Consider the following 9,036-nt stretch of genomic DNA (forward strand, 5'->3'; position numbering starts at 1 on the left):
TCCCTCCTTCTTTCCCTCCCTTCCTTCCTTCTTTCCCCCCTTTCTTCCTCCCTTTCTTCCTTCTTTCTTCCCTTCCTTTTTTCCTCCTTTCCTTCTTTCCTTCCTTCCTTCCTTCTTTTCTTCCTTCCTTCCTTCTTTCCTACCTCCCTCCACTCTCTCCCTCCCTCCTATCTTCCTTCCTTCCTTTCTCCTTCCCTCCCTTCCATTCTTCATTCCTTCCTTCCTTCCTCCATCCCCTCCTTCCCTTTCTTCTTTCATCCCTTCCTTCCTTCCTTCCTTTCTCCCTCTCTTTCCTTCTTTCTTCCTTCCCCCCTCCTTCCTTTCTGCCTCCCTCCATCCCCTTCCTTCCTGCTTTCCTGCCTTCCTTCCTTTCATCATTCCATCCTCCCTCCCTCCCTTCCCTCCTCCCTTCCTTTCTTTCTCCCTTCCTCCCTTTCTTCCTTGTGCTAGCAGTTAGGATTTAATCTAACTACCTCTATTGTTAGAAAAACAAACAAACAAGAAAGGGTGGTGCCAAGACTCTTTGAAAGGCTTATATTTTTAATGAGTAAAAATACAAGCAATTTTTTTTTAAAGATCCAAGAGTCCTTTTCTTCTTAGAGTCTGAATAAAATCTTAGATCATAATTTTGTAGAGTCAAAAGTCTTGGTTAATATATTGAAGACTCAGCATATTCCTAGATACCTTTAAAAATAAGTGTTCCTTTTTCGTAAATTAAAGGCAAAAGGTTTGATGTGTACTTATTTTCCACAAAATGTATAGTAAGAAGAATATCAAATATTTATTGAGCGTATACTATTTGCCAAGCATTGTGCTAAATGCTTTTTTAAAATTGTCTCATTGATGCCTTGCAACTGTCATGATTGACAATATTATTTCTACATCATGCTTAATGTAGATGCCTATTATTAAGATATAGAGAAATTAAATTACAATAATTACCTGTGTTTCCATTAAATTACAAAGCCAAGACTACATCTCATGTTTCTATGTCTTATTTCAATAGTCCAAACTCGTGTATAGTCATGACTCCATACAAATTTTCCTAAGTAAAAGGAAGTTCTGGGCTCTACTCTCACCATTGCCATACCTGCCTCTTGATATCTGTTAGTTACTCAGGAGAAACCAGGCATCAATTGATGTATTTCTTATTTCTTAGTAGATATCTCAAAAACAACATTTCCAACATTTTATGGATTAAACACTAAGCTATTGATATGTGTGTGGTTTCAAAAAAAAAAAAAAAAAATCCTTTACTTCTCATTGCCTTTCCCATTCCAGTTGCTACACAGAAACTCTTACGCTTGGCTCTTCCTTCTCTTTTACACTATGTATCCAATCCATCAAGAAATACTGTTAACAGTACCTTTGAAACCCATGCAAAACCCAGCTACTTTCATCAACTAGACCACAGCCTGAGAACTAACACACCATCTTCTCTCACTCAAATGACTACAATCACTGCCTAAATCGTTCTTGTTGCTCCTTGTCCCCTTCAATCTATTCATACAGCAGCCAGAAAGATTGTTTTGAAACCTGACACACCATGCACTCCTCTTTTCAACATCTTCCCTTGCTTTCTGTATCACACAGGAAAAACTCTCATATCCTTCCTCTGTTCTCGAGTCTCCACATCGCAGATGCCTGCTCACTTCTGCTCAGTCCACTCTACCAACACTCTGGCCTATTGCTTGGTCTTTGATAACACCAGACAAGCTCCTGCCTCAGGGCCTTTGTACTTTCTGCTTCCCTTGTCTGGAAAGCACTTCCTCTGGGACCCATATGACTGGCTCTGTTATTTTCTCTGTTGCGTTAGGTAAATGTTGCCATTTCAACGAGTCCTTCTTTACCCTCATCCCTGACTCTTTCTATCTTCTTTCCTTGATTTATTTCAGGAGTTGGTGAACTTTGACTAGCAGGCCAAATCTTTACTGCTGCCTATTTTTATAAATAAAGTTTTGTTGGAACACAGCCACTCTCATTTATTTACATTTAGTCTATGCTTGCTTCTGTGCTACAAAGACAGAGGTGAGTAGTTGTGACATGGACCGTGTAGCCCCCAAAGCCTAAAATATTTACTAGCTATTGCTATTGAAAATTTTGCCAACGTCTGCATTTTTTATCGCTATGTAGCATACGATGCATTTTATTTGTTTATTTCATTATTGTGTCTCTTTTTACTTGAATGTAAACTCCTCCAGTACAGGAGTTTTCAACATTGTTTATTGTGGTACTCCCAGCACCTAGAACAATGTACGGAGAGCATATAGGGTGTTCAATAAATATTTGTGAATGCAGGAAGACTTGCTGACTGACATATTTTGACCTATACACTCATCTCATGTCTCTTAAAGATGTCAATGTTCTCTATAGCAACTCTCTGAGACACCTTAATCGAAAAAAGAAAATTTCATCTTGCTAATGAGAATAATATTTATGGTGATGCAGTGATTGTCGGCTATCAGCTTTGGATTGAGTTTAGTTCATAAAGATAACTTTACTCCACAGGAATTTGGGTTTTAAAAATTATACTCATGAACACATTTGATGAGAAAATGTGCTGTGTGTAACACTGTACAACAGTGAGGATAGAAGGTATGGGATATGTTCTTGCTGTATTCATTATTGAAAAAATATTTTGAAAGAGCTCGTGAGGTCTTTAAAAATTCCTAGTTGAAACATGCACCTGAAGTGTTATGGTTTATTCAGAGGAGTTCAGAATGTAAAATCAGAAGTAGGGTTAGAGCACTAGCTGTATCATATACCAGCTATACAAACCTGAGGTGGAGATTCTGAAAATATCCATCTTACAGGGTTATTTTGAGCATTAAATGAGATTAATATAATTTAACCTATTGTACAATAGATATTCAGTAAATGTAAGCTTCTTCATCTGGAAACTCTGAGCTAAGTTTATTAAAAAAACAACAAATGTTATAACTTTATGGGCTACCACTCTCCCAGGAAAAAATACCTGACGTGTATAAAATTGACTTTGTGCCTTTCTCACCATTGGTTCAGTGTTTGTTTTTTCCTGCATATTTCTCAACCTGGTTTCATAGAAATTTGAGGTGAGCTGACTTAAATTGGCTCATATTTTCCACTGACTAGCTGTGTAGCCTTAAGCGAGCTATTTAATATCTTTGAGATTCAATTTCTCCTCATCCTCCTTACCTAAAATGAGGATGATAATAATACGTACCTAACAGTGCTCTTATGAGGATTAAGGGATTATGTATGTAAAGTACTTAGCAGGGCATCTAGCATATTTTAAGTTCTTAATTTCCAATTCATCAAGGTTCTCCTCTGTCTCTCCTTTTAAGCTTTGCTTCCTATGGTCAGTCAATCATGTAGGGTGTGGTTATGCTACATAATTTTCAGGTTTCCTCAAAAATTTATCAAAAAAATCTACTAAAGAATATTGCAGAATTTGTAATACTCTATGTCCAGGACATTTACATTTTGTTGGAGTTTTGAAATCACCTTCCTCCTCCTACACACACACACACACACACACACACACACACACACGAAAACTTAAAGAAATTTGTCTTTGGTAATAAGCTCAAGACCCCCTTTCCCCCCAAAAAAAACAACAAAAACAAACAAGGGCAGAAAATCTTTTTTTAATCTTTCAAATGATGCCATGTAGATACTATGTAATTATCCTAGTTTTGACATAGTTGTCCCCTTTAAATATAGCTGTACTAGCATCCTGTCTTGCCCCTAGTATCAATTCAGTCTATAGATTTTTTGGAGGGGAGGGGAGAAAAAATGTCTAGGTTTCTTTTGTTTTATTCTCTGAACTGGAAAAGTAGTTGTGTTACTGTAAAAATCTGACATGCAGCTCAAGAAGAAAAAGGTGTCTGTTCCCATAACTCTACTCTGAGCTCTTACAATCAGTGTAAGTCTGCCTTTTTTTAGCATTGAAATTCACCATGTTTTTTTTTTTTTTTGCTTTTTTTCTTTTCTATTTGTTTTCTTTGCTGCTGCTGTATACAGGCAGAGTAAAGCTCTTCCCACACTGCATCTGAAAGTTCTTTCCTGCCATACCTAGCCACTTAAACAAGCACCACTTCTCTTTTTATTGGTTTATCACTTGCTCATTATTTTACCTTTATCTACATTCTTCTGCATTTCATCGGTGTCTTTGATCAGGCTGTACTCTGACCTATTTCTAGCTTGAAAAGGTTTTATTCACAGACTTTTCCCACCTTTCCTAACCTTTCTCAGAGTCAATTATTTTTCCAAAGGGTCAACAGCTATGGAATTCCCTATGCTAACTTCAAATAGTGACCTCTTTAAATAAACATTGCTAAAAGGAGTTGTTAAGCTGGGCTTAGTCAACCTTGTGAAGCAGTTGCAGTTTATCTTTCTCTTCCTTCTCTTCTATAAGAATATGACTATCCTATATTTCATTGTCCTAGGGCTTGGCTTTAGCTGGTTGACATCAATGCTTAAAAGTTGAGTTAATACGGGTCTTCATAGTCTTCATTTCCCACTCTCTCTCTCTCTCTCTCTCATTACTAGCATTTTCACTTACTTTATTTTAAGAATTGAAAAATATTTTTAAAAATATATCTTTGAAATTGAGATAAATCTTAGAGTTGATGAAATGCCACAGTTAAATTGGCAATATATTTTTTCTTTAACTGTACATATAATAGTGACAGGTTTTATAGTTGATGACATCTCTTAGATTCAGTGAAGTCAGAAATAAGTAAGTCCTAGAAAGCACAAGACATTGATTGGTGAGAGTCAATCGCTAACAGTGGAATTTCAGGCACAATTGAATCGTAATGGGAGTGTTAATTTTGGCCAGGGAGTAACAACCTTACTTTCTCCAGACTCTATTCTGCAGGTGACGGCTGACTCCAGCTATAAACCAGCTGGCCCTAACTCCAAAAGAAGCAACTCAGAATTTAACTGATGCAAGCAGCTTGCATTGCAGGGATGGAAAGGCTGACATTATTTCCATAGGAAAAGTTTCTGCTATTTAGGAATATGCTAAAATAGTTTAAAGGAATGTAAATGAAGAGGAAGAATGAGTATAGAGTGTGTTCCAGGGGGACTCGCTTTGCTTAGTTTAGCAACAGGTCAGCAGGATTTGTAAAATCTTTTAAATGAAAAGCTATACAGAGCTTTTACACTTATTCCTAGCATTAATTCTTTCTTCCTTATGACTATTGCATGAAGTTTCTCTTCATAAAGCAGAAGTGTGACACTTTGTCAATGTAAATGGGATAAAATAACATGCACAATCTGTTCAGTTTTTTGTCATTAAACTACTTGATTTAATCATCATATAGCCTGTGTCCTCTATTTGTTTTCTAGTTATTCATTCATGACTTGGAAATCTAGGAGAAGTATTTCCACTTGTGCAAAAATGACACTGCTATGTCTTGCATCTGACATGGGTTTAACTGACCATGTACCTTTAGAAATCGTTGGGCTCTAGGGACTACATGCTTGCAATAGGAAGAATTTGCCACTAGAGTGTAATCTTGCAAATTAGCAGCAGAACAGAAGCCCACTTCTCTTCCCAGTGAATTCTGTAGTCGGAAGACAAAAATAAAGTTTTTTTTTTTCTAAAATTATAACCACATATTTCTACTAAAATACAAGTAATTTATATTATCTTATTAGTCAATTATTGTATTGCTGTAAAGAAATAACTGAGACTGGGTAATTTATAAAGAAAAGAGGTTTATTTGGCTCACAGTCCTGCTGGCTATACAGGAAGCATAGGACCAGCATCTGCATCTGGTGAGGGCCTCAGGAAGCTTCTAATTATGGCAGAAGGTGAAGGGGGTACAGTTATGTCACATGGTAAGAGTAGGAGCAAGGGAGAGAAGAGGAAGTTCCAGGCTCTTATAAATAACCAGATTCATGTGAACTCAGAGTGAGAACACACTCATTACCATGAGGACAGCAGCAAATTATTCATGAGGGATCCACCATCATGACCAAACACGTCCCACCAGGCCCCACCTCCAACATTGACAATCACATTTCAACATGAGATTTGGAGGGGACAAATACCTAAACCATATCAATTATTAAAGTTTAATTATTTAAAATCATGAATCAAAATTAGAATATTGGTTAAACTGTAGACTGTTACTTTCCAGACAATGATAAAATATTTATGAATCCTATCTTAGAGAGGAGGTCAACATTCTCTGAATTTTTAAATCTTCTCCAATTATTTCTGCCGAGGTTGATTGATGGACCACATTTGGATATGATTAGACTTGATGACGTTTATGGTTTCTGATTTTTTTTCAGATCTGAAAATATCTTTATTTTTTTAAAAAATAGATTCCAGGCAGGTTAAAAAGTAACAATAAAGGGTATCAATGCAGAATTGTAGTCATTCAAAGCATTCGAGAAATATGGGAGTATAAATATCTGGAAACCGTCTCTTAGTTTTCAAAACAAAAGGTGTAAGTCATTCCTAACTAATTTGAGCTTTATAGCATTTTTCCAGATATAAAGGGGAAAAGCAGTTAACATTTGAAAGTCCTGAAAGTTTTTTATTTGGTTCATTACATTAGACTGTTTACCTTTGATCAAATTCCTTCTTTTTTACTATTTTATTTTTATTTTTTTTTGAAACGGAGTCTTGCTCTGTCAGCCAGACTGTAGTTCAGTGGTGCAATCTTGGCTTTCTGCAACCTCTGCCTCCTGGGTTCAAGAGATATTCGTGCCTCAGTCTCCCGAGTAGCTGGGACTACAGGCGTGTGCCACGACGCCCTGCTAATTTTTGTATTTTTAGTGGAGATGCGGTTTCGCCATGCTTACCAGGCTGGTCTCAAACTCCTGACCTCAGGTGATCCACCTGACTCGGCCTCCCAAAGTGCTAGGATTACAGGTGTGAGCCACCTTGCATGGCCTAATTTCTTCTTTTTAAAACACAGATAAAAATATTATACAAGTCCACTGTTAAAATAGACAACATGTTGCAAATTAATTCTGGTACGTATTCCAAAAAAGCTTAGAAAATAAAGGTGTTAAAGTTGCTTTGGAATATGTTTAATAGTCATCTCCTCTGCTGACAGCTTCTTTATATGTTGGATGCAACAGTATGGTATGTTCAAATTGCACTGTGTATGATCCTTTAGTGTCACACAATGGTGGATACAATTTCCAAGTCACAGATTCTTCGGAGCCCTCAAGAATTTCCTTTCTCCCAAGCAATCCAGCCATCTGTGGCAGAGGGTGAGGGTGCCAAAATTTTCACTGATGACATTTGACAATTGTTTTGTTCTTGGAAACCTTATTGGTACATGTCCAACATCAAAATTTTTCATGTAATGTGAACATCCCATATCATCGTGAAATCTTTTCCTGTACTATCAAAGGTTTCCATTGCATACACTTCCTTTCCTCCATTCTTGTTGCCTCTCCTCCTTTCGCAATGGACGCTGTTTTCCTGGAATGTATTCTGTATTTCCCAATTGAGTGTCCATTTAGATTATGGATTGGTTTCACTTGTTATGTCTTCCCATCTATTTCGACTTCATAGGACTCCATAACTTTTTGGATGCCCTCACCAACATCACACAGATGAACATCTATTCCAGCATACTTCATTCCAGTACTAGTAGCATCTTTTACAGATTTTAATAATGTATCATAATTGGGATTAAAAGTGACATTAAGACCACAGTCAATAGTCAATATTCCTACCACTTATACCGATTCCAAAATCTATTTTAGAGATGTCATCCTACTGTATTAGTGTTGGGTCACCAGCAATGGGAGTATAATGGGCAGCACAATTATTGAGAGAACATCCAGCAGGAAATGCCAGGCCTGCATGTAATCCATTCTCTTTATTAGATTGTGTGAACAGTTTTCCAACTTTTCACAGATTTCTATCATCCCAGGCTTGATCCAGCTCATTACATATTTTCTAACTTGTTGATGTGCTTCTGCAGCTTCTCAAAAGTCATTCCAAATATCTTCACTAGCCTAATATAACACTTTCTTTTCTTCACTCATAATTCTCCATCCATCTTGTGTGGGTGGGTATTCACATTCTTGTCCTTTAGGAAATACACTATTAGGATACAGTCACTTATTGGAACTGAGGGAGGGTCTGTTTGAATTTTGGTTCTCTCTTGTTTTCTTCTTCTTCTTCTTCTTCTTCTTCTTCTTCTTCTTCTTCTTCTTCTTCTTCTTCTTCTTCTTCTTCTTCTTCTTCTTTCTTTCTTTGTTTCTTTCTTTCTTTCTAGTTGCTCCATCTCCATTACCATCTCTATCTTCATCATCATCATCTCTTTCTTTCTCTTCCAAACGCTTGTCTTTGCAATTGTCTTGTTCCTTCATCCACTGAGGCTCTTAATACTTTATCCGTTTCCTGCTGCCCTGCCGCAACCCCTTTACTCTTCCTTTTCTTCCATCTGTTTTTCTTGGCTGCTTCCTCAGCTGTAGAGACAGCTTCCTCCTCCCTGTCGTCTGGATCCAGGTTGCCATTCAGGTGACTCCCAGAGGAGGCAGGTGGCTCCCGAAGATTGCTGCCTCCTCCATGCCTGCCATGTTGCCTGAAAGGTTCCTCTGAATTTTAAGGGTAAATGTTTTCTAATCACTTGAATTTAATATTGTCTCTAAGTGTATCCTCTATATTCTAAGATTTGATGCAATGTACAAAGAACCTCTTGCTTGAATCAGAAACATTCCAGTACCTTTCACTTAACTTTGAAAATCAATGTTAGCTATTATGCAAGTTTTAGTGACAGTATATCTTTCTATGAACAAACCAGAACTTAACACTTCTGTCTATGAATTTGAAGTTATGGTTGTTCATGCTAAAGAAAAGCAAGGTGCTAGAATAACAATTTAAAACTCCCTTTTAGTTAAATTCTCTCTGTTTACTTAATATTTTTCTCTAACAATAGACTCACGGAACTAAATCCCTAAGTTGCTGTTGAAATCTTTTTTTAAAAAAACACATAACACTTTGTATTAATCATAGTTACACAAACAGTATAGTATTTTCTACACATGCAGTCTAAACCTTAGGTTGATTGG

General features: G+C 36.9%; 1 pseudogene; it reads right to left on the minus strand.

The window, feature by feature from the left end:
* Positions 1-6,843: 6,843 nt before the first annotated feature.
* LOC101007013 lies at positions 6,844-8,836 on the minus strand (annotated as a pseudogene).
* Between the last annotated feature and the right edge of the window lie 200 nt (positions 8,837-9,036).

The sequence above is a fragment of the Papio anubis genome, chromosome 10, assembly GCF_008728515.1.
Source record: "Papio anubis isolate 15944 chromosome 10, Panubis1.0, whole genome shotgun sequence".
Lineage (NCBI taxonomy): Eukaryota > Metazoa > Chordata > Mammalia > Primates > Cercopithecidae > Papio > Papio anubis.